This window comes from Eumetopias jubatus, unplaced genomic scaffold, assembly GCF_037043125.1.
Source record: "Eumetopias jubatus isolate StellerSeaLion01/CBP00866 unplaced genomic scaffold, mEumJub1_p1.0 scaffold_8, whole genome shotgun sequence".
Lineage (NCBI taxonomy): Eukaryota > Metazoa > Chordata > Mammalia > Carnivora > Otariidae > Eumetopias > Eumetopias jubatus.
In genome coordinates, this window is record NW_028274814.1 from 119,677,213 (window position 1) to 119,690,293 (window position 13,081).

The window sequence follows — 13,081 nt, forward strand, 5'->3', positions numbered from 1 at the left end:
TAAATTAAGGAAAAACAGTGTTATGCTAACAAATTTCAGTTCTTAAAAATAGCACAGAAGACTAGAATACTGAAAACTGATATTGTAATCACTACTCATTTCCTTTTGCCAGATAGTCACTTTCCCAATCTTGCGATCCAACAGTGGCTAAAGAAACAGGAAAACAATCTCCAGAGGGCTTCTGGGATGGTTTTCTTCCTGTTAAAAGGGACAAATTCAAAAGGAGCATTTGCTCAAACTGCCCCCAACCTCATGCTCCAACCTCAAAAGTGGCCATGACATCTGGAGCTGCAGCAGCTACCTTGTAACCATGAAGTGACAGTCATGAAAAGAAAAGTCAATTTGTGTAGGATTGCAGAGGAAAAAACATCTGAGGAAAAAGAAGAACCCAGAGATCTTGATGACCTTGGTGAGCTACTGAACCAATCTTTACATCACTTGGGATGGAAGAGAGACTTTCTTTTGTATACACTTTGGTACTTATTGAATTTCATATTTTGTGCATGAATCACCTATGAAAGATAGCAGTGTATGCCACCCCAAAATATGCCACTTTGGCATAAGAATTATTTTGGAAAAATAATTTGGAAAACAGCAGGTTTTCCTTCCTAAAAGCAGGAGATAAAACTCCCATGTGAAAGATATCCTTCTTACACCAAAAGGAAAGAAATATGCTTATCACCAGAGATGGGGTATCAAGGCTGAGAGAATTCTGTACAAACAGATCTTATCAAAATAACTCTTGTCTTCCTCTAGCCTCCCCATATATTTTGGTTCCTTACCCAAAATTGGCTCTCTTTCCTCAAACCGGTATATAAGCATTTAGGTTTTGCCACTTCTTTGAGCCTTCGTTTTCCTATGGGGAGGCCCCCACGCACATGTAAAAGCTGTATGTTTTTTTCCTGTTAATCTGTTTTATGTTAGTTTAATTTTCAGACTCACTGGAGATCCTTGAGAGAACAGAGGTAAAGTTTTGCCTTCCCATTCAAATAAAACTTAACGGGATCTTGTCAATTCATAATTATTTAACCAAAAATATTATTTGTCTACATTGGTTTGCTTTGTGAGGTTTTTGTTATTATTTTGTTTTTTCAGTGGAAATATAATTTTTAAAAACACAGTTTGATGAAAAATGCAGTAAGAATCAATTACAGCCAAAAAGGACTTTCAGGGGTGCCTGGTACACTCAGTCAGAAGAGCATGTGACTCTTGATCTGAGCATTGTGAGTTTGAGCCCCATATGGGGTGCAGAGATTACTTACCTACATACATACATACATAAACAAACTTAAGAAAAGGACTTTAGTATAGTGATAAATCTCTAAGTGGAAGAAATCATTATCAGGAGTCAAGCTAAAGTCTAAGTATCCAGACCTCTTTCACCTAATGTGTTGGCAATTACTCCAAAGTACTGACCTGCTATAATTATAAAACAAAATGCGCCTTTCTTAGGTTCAAAGGCCAGAAACCTATGCTGACTGCTTTCAGAATTGACTTATTAGATCTCTTTTAAATAGGCAGATGTTGATTTTAAGTGTTTTTTTTTTTAAACCAACAACCACACCTATAGTTTCAAAGACTAAACCTGCCAAGCATTTTGGCATGTGATTACTTCCTCTAAAATGCATCCTTCCTCTTAAAAGGCATCATCAGGTGGGGAGAGCGTCGTGTGAAAATGGCCGTGATCTTTGTGGGTTATGTCTAGTTATACCTCATTGGGACACCAGAGGGCGCGCGGAGGAGTGGCACTTGTTTTCTTTTAAACCCTGAATCGAAATCCTTGTCGAGAACAACAAAAGACTGGAAACGCAGGGGCCGGAAGACAAAGGGACAAGGAAAAAAAGGCTGCACACTCAGTTTTACTGACGTTGAAGTTTGCTTCCTCATCCCTTCACCTCCCTACCTTAAGGAAGTAAGACAATTTAAACTGCAAAATGAAATCTTCAACTAACAAGGAAAATCAGAGTAGAATAGTCACTACAGTTCTAGGGAAGACTACCACAGGTGTGAATTTAAGCAATTTGCTTTGCTTGGTATTAGTAACTTTTTTTAAAAAAAGTTACTGTTTTTCTGAGTTCAAGAATAATATATGCATATGGTAGAAAATTTGAGAAATGGAAAAAAGCAAGAAGAACAGGGATCATCGACATGTTCTCAGCCAGCTATAACTACTTCTAGTATTCTCACATATTTCTTTCCAGACTTCTTTCAATATTTATAAATGCAGGGGCGCCTGGCTGTCTCAGTCCACTGAGCAGGAGGCTCTTGATCTTGGGGTTGGGGCGGTGGGGGGGGGGTTGTTGTCATGAGTCTGAGCCCCACCTTGGGTGTAACGATTACTTAAATAAATAAACTTTAAAAAAAGATTTAAAAATATTTATAAATGCATAGAAAAATAGTACTCCTCATACTATTTTGTATTAGTTTTGTTCTCATTTACTGTATTATCAACTTCATTTTTATCAAATTCTGATAACCTTTCTAGTCACATGAGTCACTCACCAACAGAAGAAATTTCAAAAGTATTACAGGCAGCTTTTTTCCTAAGATGGCAACTTCAATACCTGAGTATTTAAAGCAGGAATTTTGCTGTTGCTTTGCATTTAGAAGAGGAAACAGGTAAAGACAAAGTAAAGAGGGGCACCTGGGTGGCTCAGTCGTTAAGCGTCTGCCTTCGGCTCAGGTCATAATCCCAGGTTCCTGGGTTCAAGCCCCACATCATAATCCCAGGTTCCTGGGTTCAAGCCCCACATCGGGCTCCCTGCTCAGCGGGAAACCTGCTTCTGCCTCTCCCACTCCCCCTGCTTGTGTTCCCTCTCTCACTGTGTCTCTCTCGAAGTAGACACTCTTTCATCCCACCCCCAAATAAGCAGAATGAATTTGTCCTTCGGGCTGCCTGAGAACTGATCCCAAAGGGCTAGGGGAGAGTGTGGGTCAACAGGACCCAGTAGTCCTCCCAATGGGGCCAATGCTTGCCCTAAGGCCAGACAGATCAATGAGCACAATTACTAATACCAGCAAGCCCGCAAGCAGGTGGTCTGCAAGGCAGGAAAAAGTCAGGAACAGGAAGGTCAATGACCTTGAGGCTTGTGGCCAACGCCAGCAGGTGCTTTCCTCAAAGGAAAAGAAGCTGAGACCAGCCCAGGAAAAGTTAGCCACAGGGAAGGTGGTGCCAAGATCTGATGCCCTGGATGCCCTGGATTCCCTCACATCACTGCAACAAATACAGGGAAAAGTGGTGACGTTCTCAGCCCTGAGAATTAGGGAAGTCACTGGAGCTCTCCGGGCCTCAGTTTCCTTACCTATAAATGAAAGGGTTGAAAAGATCTGTAAGGTTCCTGCTAGCTCCTCAAAGTCTGTGATTTTTAACTATCCCCAACTGTGCATTATAATGAACAGTGAAGACACTTCCTGCCTCCTGCAATCCTATCCCACCAGCAGCAGGCCCTCTACTTGGCGTTTCCGAAATCCCCACATACTCTTTCACCAGCTCTGAACCTTTGCATTAGTGCTTCCCTCTTCCAGAAGTGCTGGAAAATCTTTTCCCTTCTCTTTCAAACCTCATCTTCATCTTTTGAAGTGGTTTTCTTTGAAACCCTGCCCCTCCACCACCGGCAGACCCAGTCCTTCCTTTTCTATAATCCCATAGTTGTTTGCACTACTATGTGTAACTTTCTTTGTGACCTTAACCTTCTTGTGCCTCAGTTTCATCATCTGTAAAAGGGGAAGAATTACTGTACCAAATGTACAGGATTGTAACAAACATTAAATAGTGTTCTTATGTAAAACACTTAAAATAGCCTATTCACAGTAGGCTCTCAGTAAGCATGGACAATGCTGCCACCATAGCACTTAACAAACTATCAATAAGAGGGTCCGCCTCCCCTATGAAAACTGAGTTCTCCGAGGGCAGGAAAGGAATATTATTCATATCTTTGTCCCCGGTGTCTATCTCCACACCTGGCACAAAGAAAAGATCAACAAAGTTGGGTTTTTTGTTGTTTTACATTGTTTGTTGGGTTTTTTTAATGAGAAGGAACAGACTAATGTGTTGATTGCACTGGAGGGGAAAAGATGTTTGCCTCTCAGTTTTAACTCTGGATTATTTAGATAAATTAGACTGGGAAATGGTGAAGTATGAGCATCCTCAATAGAAACTTTTTTCCTTTAATAATCTAAACTTGTACCCAGCTAGATATGTCTTCCAGGCCCAAATCATAAACAGTCACCTTTGAATTTGAATTTGAATTTTAATGTTTATGGAGGGTTAGTTTCATATTTGCATAGGAAGTGTTACATTTTAATAAATGTAAGCCATGTTTCTGTGAATGAATGATTACAGAATCAAAAACTACCCAGGAGCAATTTAGACTCTTTTTTATTTATGGAGGAGGAGGAAGGGGAAAAGAGAATGTTGAGTAGTGAGCTGGCCCAAGCTCTTGTTTACACTGTTGTTCAAAGGCTAAGTTGAGGAAGTGAAAATAATAGAGAAAAAAGGGAAGAAACACAAGAAACCGGGTCATGTATGCTCTGATAAAATCAAAAATTCTTTACTCTTAATTATAGGAAACAAACTGAGGGTTGCTGGAGGGGAAGTGGACAGGGGAATGGGGTAACAGGGTGATGGGCATTAAGGAGGGCACGTGATGTGAAGAGCAGTGGGTGTTACATGCAAATGATGAATTATTGAAGTCTACATCTGAAACTAATGATGTACTATATGTCGGCTAATTGAATTTAAATTAAAAAGATAAGGATATACAAGTTAAAATTTTTTAAAAAATCTAAAATTCTTTAAGAGAGTGAAAAAAACAAGACACAGCTTGAGAGAAAATGTATCTCCCAAGATATATTATATATGTGTTGATATATCCCAAGATATATATCAGATTTCAAAAAACAAGTAATCAGAATATATTAAAAAAAACTTTCAAAATTCAAAAAGAAAACAACCCAATTGAAAAATAGGCAAAATATTAAGATGTTTAAATAAGCCCATGAAAATATGCTCAACATCATCATTAATCATTAGGGAAAGACATATTAACCACACAGAGATTCTACTACACACCTACTAGAATAGCTCAAACAAAAACTACTTACAATATCAACTGCTAGCAAAGATGTGGAACAACAAGAATGCCCATGTATTGTCAGTGGAAATGCAAAATATTCCAGTTAGTTTGGTAGTTTCGTATAAATGCAAACACACTCATCCCAAGACCCAGCTATCCCACTCCTAGATACCGACCCAAGAGAAATGAGGATACAAAAACCTGTGTACTGTTAAAAAATAAAATTCAACTGAGTAAATTTGAAGATTTACTTGACTTTATTCAATGATTCATAAATTGGGCAGCATCCTATCTACCAAGTAGAAAGGAGCTGCAAGGAACTGTACAGAATAGAATTTTATAGGCAGAAACAGGAAGGTTGCTAGCAAAAGAAAGGATTCTTTCAGGCAAATTCACCTTCCCCTTAAGGGGCAGAACAGGTAGTCTTATCATGCAGATTACCTCACAAGTGCTGATCAGGAAATTCCAGACCCATTCGTTTAAAATTTCACTCCTGGGAGAGGCTGAAACTACAAATAGGTAGTCTTGGTGGGGTGTAGCAAAAGTGACTCCACTTTGGTCTGTTGTTTCTTTTTAACAACACTAATGTTTATAATAGCTGTATTTATAATAGTCAAAAGCTGGAAACATCTCAAATGTCCATCAACTAGTGAGTGGATAAACATCCATACAATGGTACACTAATCAGCAATGGGAAAAAAAAATCTCACTGATAGAGGAAACAATGTGGATGACTCCGAAAAACATTGTGCTAACTGAAAGATGCCATATTCGAAAGACTACAAACTGTACCTTTCCATTAATATGACATTTTGGACATGGAAATCATATCAGTGGTGCCTGGGGCTGGGAGGAAGGGATTGAGTGACAAGGGGCTTAAGGGAAGTTTGTGATGGAAGTGATAGGAGTGATAGAAACGGTCTATAAGTTGATTGTGGTCAAAACTGATAGAACAGTACACCTAAGAAAGAATGAATTTTACTGGATATAAATTATACCTCAATAAACTCTAAAAATAGTAAATAAACACATTTATTTGATAAAGTGAATAAGAGGCCAAGAAAAGGTTAACACAGCTTGAGAGATCCTGCATCACCCACCCTACTGCCATGGGCCTGTCACCCTCATCTCTCCCACGGTCCTCTTTAGGATTTCTACCCACTTCTACCCTTTCAATCCCTCTACTCACCACACTTCCTCAGTTCCTATAACCTTTGCACATACAATTCTATCTACCAAGAAAGCGCTTCCTTCTGCATCTTCTTCTTAGTAACTGTCACAATTGTAATTTTACTTTTTTGTTGTTATTATTCTTTGATTAATGATATATGTCTCCTTCACTCAAATGAAAGTTCCTTGAGATCAGGATCTTTGTTCATCATGGCACTTGCAGCACCACACACAATGCTTGGCTTATACAATGAGTACTCAACCATGATGTTCAACTACCTATTCAATGTCTCAACCTTAACACATCCCAAACTGAAATGCTGATTATCCCTCCAAATACTGCTCCACATACGTTCCACCCTTCTAAGGACTGCCAACCACAGAGCATCTATGTGAATGGTGCCCTGCCTCCTTCCCAGTGTGCTCTTGCTGGGGGCCAAGGGCAGGCTGCCCCAAAATGGGCCACTTTGGCATTAATGTTATTTTGAGTTAAAAAGCAATCCAAACCCAGATGATTCAGAAAAAGCTCTTGAGCTAACCCACAACCACCTAAAATAATTGAGATATAAGTAACTACATTACAATATGAACTAAGTATGGTAGACAGGGAGGAATTTAGCAAGGCCTATTTGACTGAAGTCCTCTCTTCATCCCATTGTTTCTGAGTGGCCCAGCACACACTTGTTTACCAAGTATTTACTCTTTTTCATTCTTCAGAAAGAAAGCATTCCTTCCCTTTGAATACCAAGACCCCTACCCCCTTCTCCTTAGTTCCTAATGACATATATGCCTCATTTTGCCTGTCTTTGGAATTTCCATGTCTGTATGGATTCCCTGTATGTATGCTATTAAATTTTATTTTTTTCCTATTAATATGTCTGTCAATTTGTTGTTTTTTTTTTTTTTTAAGAAGGTCAGGGAGGAGCAGAGGGAGAGAGAGAATCTTAAGCAGGCTCCACACCCAGCACAGAGCCCAACATAGGGCTCGATCTCACAACCCTGAAATCTGTCTTGTGTCAATTTGATTCTTAGTCTAGCTAGAAGGGCCTTAAAGGGGACAGGAATTCTTGCTCCCTTCATGTCGACTGTCAATATCGATGGTGCCCTCTGAAGTTGTGCACTACTCTTCTCCACTTCAGTTGATAGCAATTCTATCCTTTCAGTTGCTCAAGCCAAAAAATTTGGAAGCATCTTTGATTCCTCTTTTACTCTTATACCTCACATTCATGGTGTCAGGGCGTTCTGTCAAGAAGGCTCTACATTCAAAATTTGTCAGCACCTCTCATGTTCTCCACAACTTCCAAGCTAATCTGAACCACCTCACCTCCTATGTGGGTTATTACAACAGATATCATTGGTCTCCCTGCTTCTGCTGTTGGCCCCCTACAGTCTATTCTCAACCCAGTAGCCAAAAACTCTAAACATAAATTAGATCAGGTCACTTCTCTGTTCAAAACCCTACAGCAGCTCATTTCCCCTCAGAATAAAAGTCAAAGTCTTTACAATAACCTCTAAGGCTCCACATCTTCTAGATACCTATATGACCACACCCCTTACTTCAAGTCTGTTCAAATGCTATCTTATTAAAATGAGGCTTATTTGACCATTGTATTTAATTTGCCACTCTCTAAACCCCCTTATAATGCTATTTTTTTCTATTTCCATTCTTGTCACCATCTAGCATTTTCATGTATTATATTCTTGTTTATTGTCTACCTTCCTTCTATTAGAATATAAGCTCCACAAAAACAAAATGTATCCATTAAAATCTCCCCATATGTCTAAAACAATGTCTGGCACATTGTAGGTTCAATAGTGAATGAATAACTACAGTGCCTAAGCAATTAGAGACTAGTAAATATTAATACAGGAACGAGTGTGACACATTATGTTGATACTAGTGATAAAGATTTTCTCTCCATAATGCGTGATTTGTGAATATACAAGTATGTGGAACTATACAGCAGGGTGAATTTTGTACAAGATTTGCAGTCAAGGCTTGGGTGATTCCTGGCCTCTCACGACTTCCTATCTGTGTGACTCTACAAGATTCTCTTTCTCCACCTGTAAAATAGGGATAAAACACCCATCCTATTGACCTCACAGGACTGTGGAGAAAATGAAATGAATGTGAATGGTTCTGCAAGCCGTAATAAGCTAGACAACCAATTATTTAGGTAGAGAAAGATTTGAAACTTTCAATAACATTGATTGTCATCATGCTATTCACCTCCAAAGAGAGTTCTGTGCCCTCTCTACCGCCAATCAGATTTTAACCTTTACTTTCACCCAGTGCTGACAGTGAGGAATCTCTGAGCTCCCTTACCCTGTTCAGGTTAATTAGCCTCTCTTCCTTTCCATTTTAGGAAAATGGGCAGCAGGTGCTGTTTCCTGCTCCATGATCTCTGCTGACTCAGGCTGCTTCTTCATTTCCCTAGGGAGGGAAAAAAAGTAAAAACACATGCATGAACACTGGAATAGCTTTACCACAGCTTAGGTGGAGATGATGATGTCTCTTCTGAAGGGACAAGGATTAAGCTTCGTCTAGCGGGAGTGGGGGAGGAGTGAAGACAGGCTGTTCAATTAATCTGGGTTCCCACTGCCCTGCAGTTTTGCCAACAGAGAGACCTGGGACAAATTCTTTCAATCTTACAAGGAAAAAAGAAATCATCATAGTTATCACAGTGCCCTTTGGAATTCATAAGAGTTACTAGAGAGAAGTAGAAGGAGGCCACAGGACATGGAGTTTGAAGCTTTTGGTGTATTTGAGAGTAAAAAAAATATGCCAAAACAGGCCTCAGAAATTGCCGTTTTTTAAAGTCTGCACTAAATAATCCCTTTCATCAGGTGGAAAACACCATGTAACCTATGATTCCCAAAAAAATGTGTTAATTTATTACACTACAAGGAATGGATTCCATAAACTCAGGTTCTACAATGAAAACTTTCAATCATGTCAGTTTGTGACTACGAATTTGCTTACATAGAGATAATGTCAAAAGTTTATATGGGACGTCCTCCTTGGAACAGGTTTGATCCTGTTTATGAAAAGGCTAAGGACGGTACAAATTATTCTATTAGCACACCTTCCTAACCCTATGTTTAATTAACAGCACATCCTTGTTTTGAATTTCTTAAATGTGTTATTTTGCCACTTACGTGTTTATCATTTTCAAGCAAACTGTAGACGCCTCAAGAAAGAGACCGAAATACAGAAGAAAAAAAATCAGCTAACAGAATTTCATTTGACCACAGCTGGTCCAAAGCGTGAGTCCCTTTGGGTCACAAAAGCTTACAAATTGTTTGAAGAGGCACTGTACTGTGGGACAACCCTGATTGCCCTGTACATCTGGCAACCATAGGATAGCCTTGAACTTCGACTTCAGAATGAAAATATAAATTTGTAAAGTTCTGCTTCAAGTCACATCCTCTTGGTCACTATCAAATTAAAAACCTCCCGCCAGAAACCTAAATCATCTGTAAAGCATAAAGCCCTCCAGAAAACAATTTTCATCAATTCATCACTACTCAAACTGGAAGCGCATTTTGTTTCACTTATTCTAAATAATTTACTCTTTCCACCAACCACGAGTCCAAGGCGCCCAGAGGGGAATAGCGAGAGGAGGAGCGGTCCAAATGTTCCTATTTTCACACTTGCCGGTGGTAAGCAGAAGGGAAACGAGCCTGGGGAGGGAATCTTTCTTACTTTTGAAGAGATATTTGGAGGAGATCTTGTTATGAGCTCCTCGTTAGTATAGTGGTTAGTATCCCCGCCTGTCACGCGGGAGACCGGGGTTCAATTCCCCGACGGGGAGAACAGTAACTTTTGTCAATCGAACTGCTTTTTCCCCTATAATTCAACTGCGTGATGCCAAACCTGCTGACAAATACAATATCTAGACATCTTTTGCGAGTGTGTCTTTTTTAAAACGAGTGACTTTTAAGCTTAATGCTCACCTTGAAATAAAAGCCTACCCTGGCAGTAAAAGCTTTTTATCGTTGGTGGAAGAGAAAGAGAACCACAGAGGCCTCCGTGTTAGCTACCAGGGGCTGGCTGGCACAAGTGTGCGCCTGCGCAGTGACGCCCGCCAAATTCCAACTTGAGGTCATGAACTGGGCGCGGAACCCGAAGGGGGGAGGGGAGAGAGAAGGCGGAGTTTCCGTCCCTTAAGGGGCGGGTAAGAACGGAAATTGCTTGCTGTAGAAGAGGAAGGAACAGTTTCCCTTGACCCTGGGGACCCGACTGAAAGGGAAACTCAGTTCTGCCGCCTCCACTGGTCCGGTCCCAAGTTAGGTGGAGGGTTAGCGATCAGGAAAATGTGGGCGCTAAAGTGATCAGTCTTTATCTAAAACGTGTACCGGGTGGAGGGGCAAGGAGAGAATTGGAAAAAAGATGTCGGAAGAAACGCCATGTTACTTGAGTCCTAAGAAACTGCGCGAACCACAGCCCAGCAGGACCTCGTGGCGCAACGGTAGCGCGTCTGACTCCAGATCAGAAGGCTGCGTGTTCGAATCACGTCGGGGTCATGGGCTTTTGTAGACTCTCTTTTTTTAAAACACTTTTCTAGAGATCTAGGAGTATTCCCGCCTTTTTTGAAAACGCCTTTTAGGATTAAATCTTCCTTCTTCAAATGTAATCCTAGTGAGCCTTAGTGTGCAAAAAGACAAGGCTGACTTTATATCGTAGTCTTAACGTTGATCGTTTTGTACTGTTTGGCTTTGTACAGTGAGTTTTCTGTCATTAAAGTAAAAAGTGCATATCACTAGTAAAGTGACTATTAACTACTGTACCCTAGTGGGCCTATCAGTCCAACTGTCCTTAACAAGAAATGTACAAGCTGTTTCCCCAGACCGTTTTGAAAGCAAGGACCACAGTAAAATTTCTAACTGAATGTTGTTGCAGTGTGCACGTCCTAGCCTGTGTGCCAATAAACGATCTTAGAACATGTGATTAGTATCCCACTCTTACAGTCTCTAAGGGTCACCCAAGTTTTCAAACAAACTAACTTACGACATATCCTTGTCTTTGCCAAATGTTTTATTAAAAAGGTGGGAAATTTGTTGAAAGAACATGTTAGAAGCCATTGGACCTAAGTGATATATCAATGCCCCCTTTATATTTTCATCAATTCATGTGAATGGGGACAAGTCAGATATTACTTTCAATTAATCTCTTTAATAGGGAGCAAAGCTTAGTCACCTTTTCGAGCTCCAGGACTCTTAGTACTGAATAGGGCCTGACAGGCATGTGTCAAACATTTGTTGTACAAAAAATGAATAGCAAGATGATGAGAAATATTTTTAGATCTTTATTGGCTATGTTCCATAAAAGTCCTTGAGTTTTTCTGCTGTTTTGAAAATATCAAGTACTAATTTCATATGATTTAACCTAATACAGGAGTATAGCTGGACATTATATTTTCACTTTGTGTAGTTTGTTCTTTCTCCTACTTGGGTGGATTGAGATTAGACCATCCATTTCAACAGATACGAACCACCAACTATGATGAGCCTAATACTGTGCTCAGCACTGAGGGGTACACTGAGTAAACAAATACCATAATATGTTGGGCTAAGTGCCATGAAAGTAACATGAACAGAGTGGTATGTAGATGCTAAAATAGGACATTAACTCTGCCTTGGGTAGCTCAGGAAGGCCTCATAAAGGAGAATCTTCAAAAATAAAAGTTTACTATGTTGCTTTAAGGCATTTATTTATCCAGTAGACATATATGAATGCCTTCCATGAGTCAAGCACTTTCACTTAATATTCCTGGGGTCTGATTTCTTCAATTATAAAAGTAGTGGTTTATATTCATTTGCTAGGGCTACCATAGCAAAAGATCACAGACTGGGAGGCTTAAGCAAGAAATTTAGTTCCGGAGCCTAGACGTTCAAGATCCAAGTGACAGCAGGGTTTGTTTCTTCTGAGACCTGTCCTTGGCTTATAGGTGGCCACCTTCTTACTGTATCCTCACATGGTCATTCCTCTGTATGTGCACATCTCTGCTGTTGTCCAAGTTTCCTTTTATAAGGAAACCAGTCAGTTTAGATTAAGGCCCACTCTAATGGCCTCATTTTAACTTAATTACCTCCTAAAAGTCCTTATCTCCAAATATAGTCACATTTTGAAGTACTGGGGGTTAGGGCTTCAACATATGAATTGTGAGGGGCCACAATTCCACCCATAACAAAAGTTAATGTCCCTTCTCCCCCGGCAACCTTTGCATGTATAGCATATCTCTGTAAAAATACTCACTTGATCTTAGCTTGGACCAAGCATGTTATCTCATTTGTACAAAATCATACTCTTGTGAGGCAGAGCAGGTAATGTTACCTTGTTAATCATTTTGTGATAGCAGCCCTAGCAAACTAATACAGCTTCTTTGGAGAACTGCTAGTTCTCCAGCATGGCTGGAGAGGAAATGAGAGAGAGAAAGCTATTGAGGTAAAACAGGAGTCAGATCAGTCAGGACCTCCTAATTTGAATTTTATTCTGAGGGCAAAGCAAAGCTATTATTCAAGACTATGACAAGGTCAGCTCTGGCTTTACAAAGAATGTAAAAAATAAATAAATAAAATGGCCTTGAGCTGTTGTTTCCAGACCAGTACCCTACGAACAAGTTAGAAATGCAAATATTCAGGTCCCACCCCATACCTACAGACTCAGAATTCTTTCTGGGGATGGGGCCTAACAGAGTTTTAACCAGGCCTTCCAAGTGATTCTGATGGCCAGCTAAAGTTTGAGAACGACTGGAGGTCCCACTTAACCTGACAGGATTGTTAAGAGAATCAAACAAGGCACAGCATAGGGAATATTGTCAATGATACTATAA

General features: G+C 40.0%; 1 non-coding gene across 1 annotated transcript; it reads left to right on the forward strand.

The window, feature by feature from the left end:
• The first annotated feature begins 10,700 nt into the window (after positions 1-10,700).
• TRNAW-CCA (transfer RNA tryptophan (anticodon CCA)) lies at positions 10,701-10,772 on the forward strand. Its single transcript has one exon. It is a non-coding gene; the product is annotated as a tRNA-Trp (tRNA).
• Positions 10,773-13,081: the final 2,309 nt, after the last annotated feature.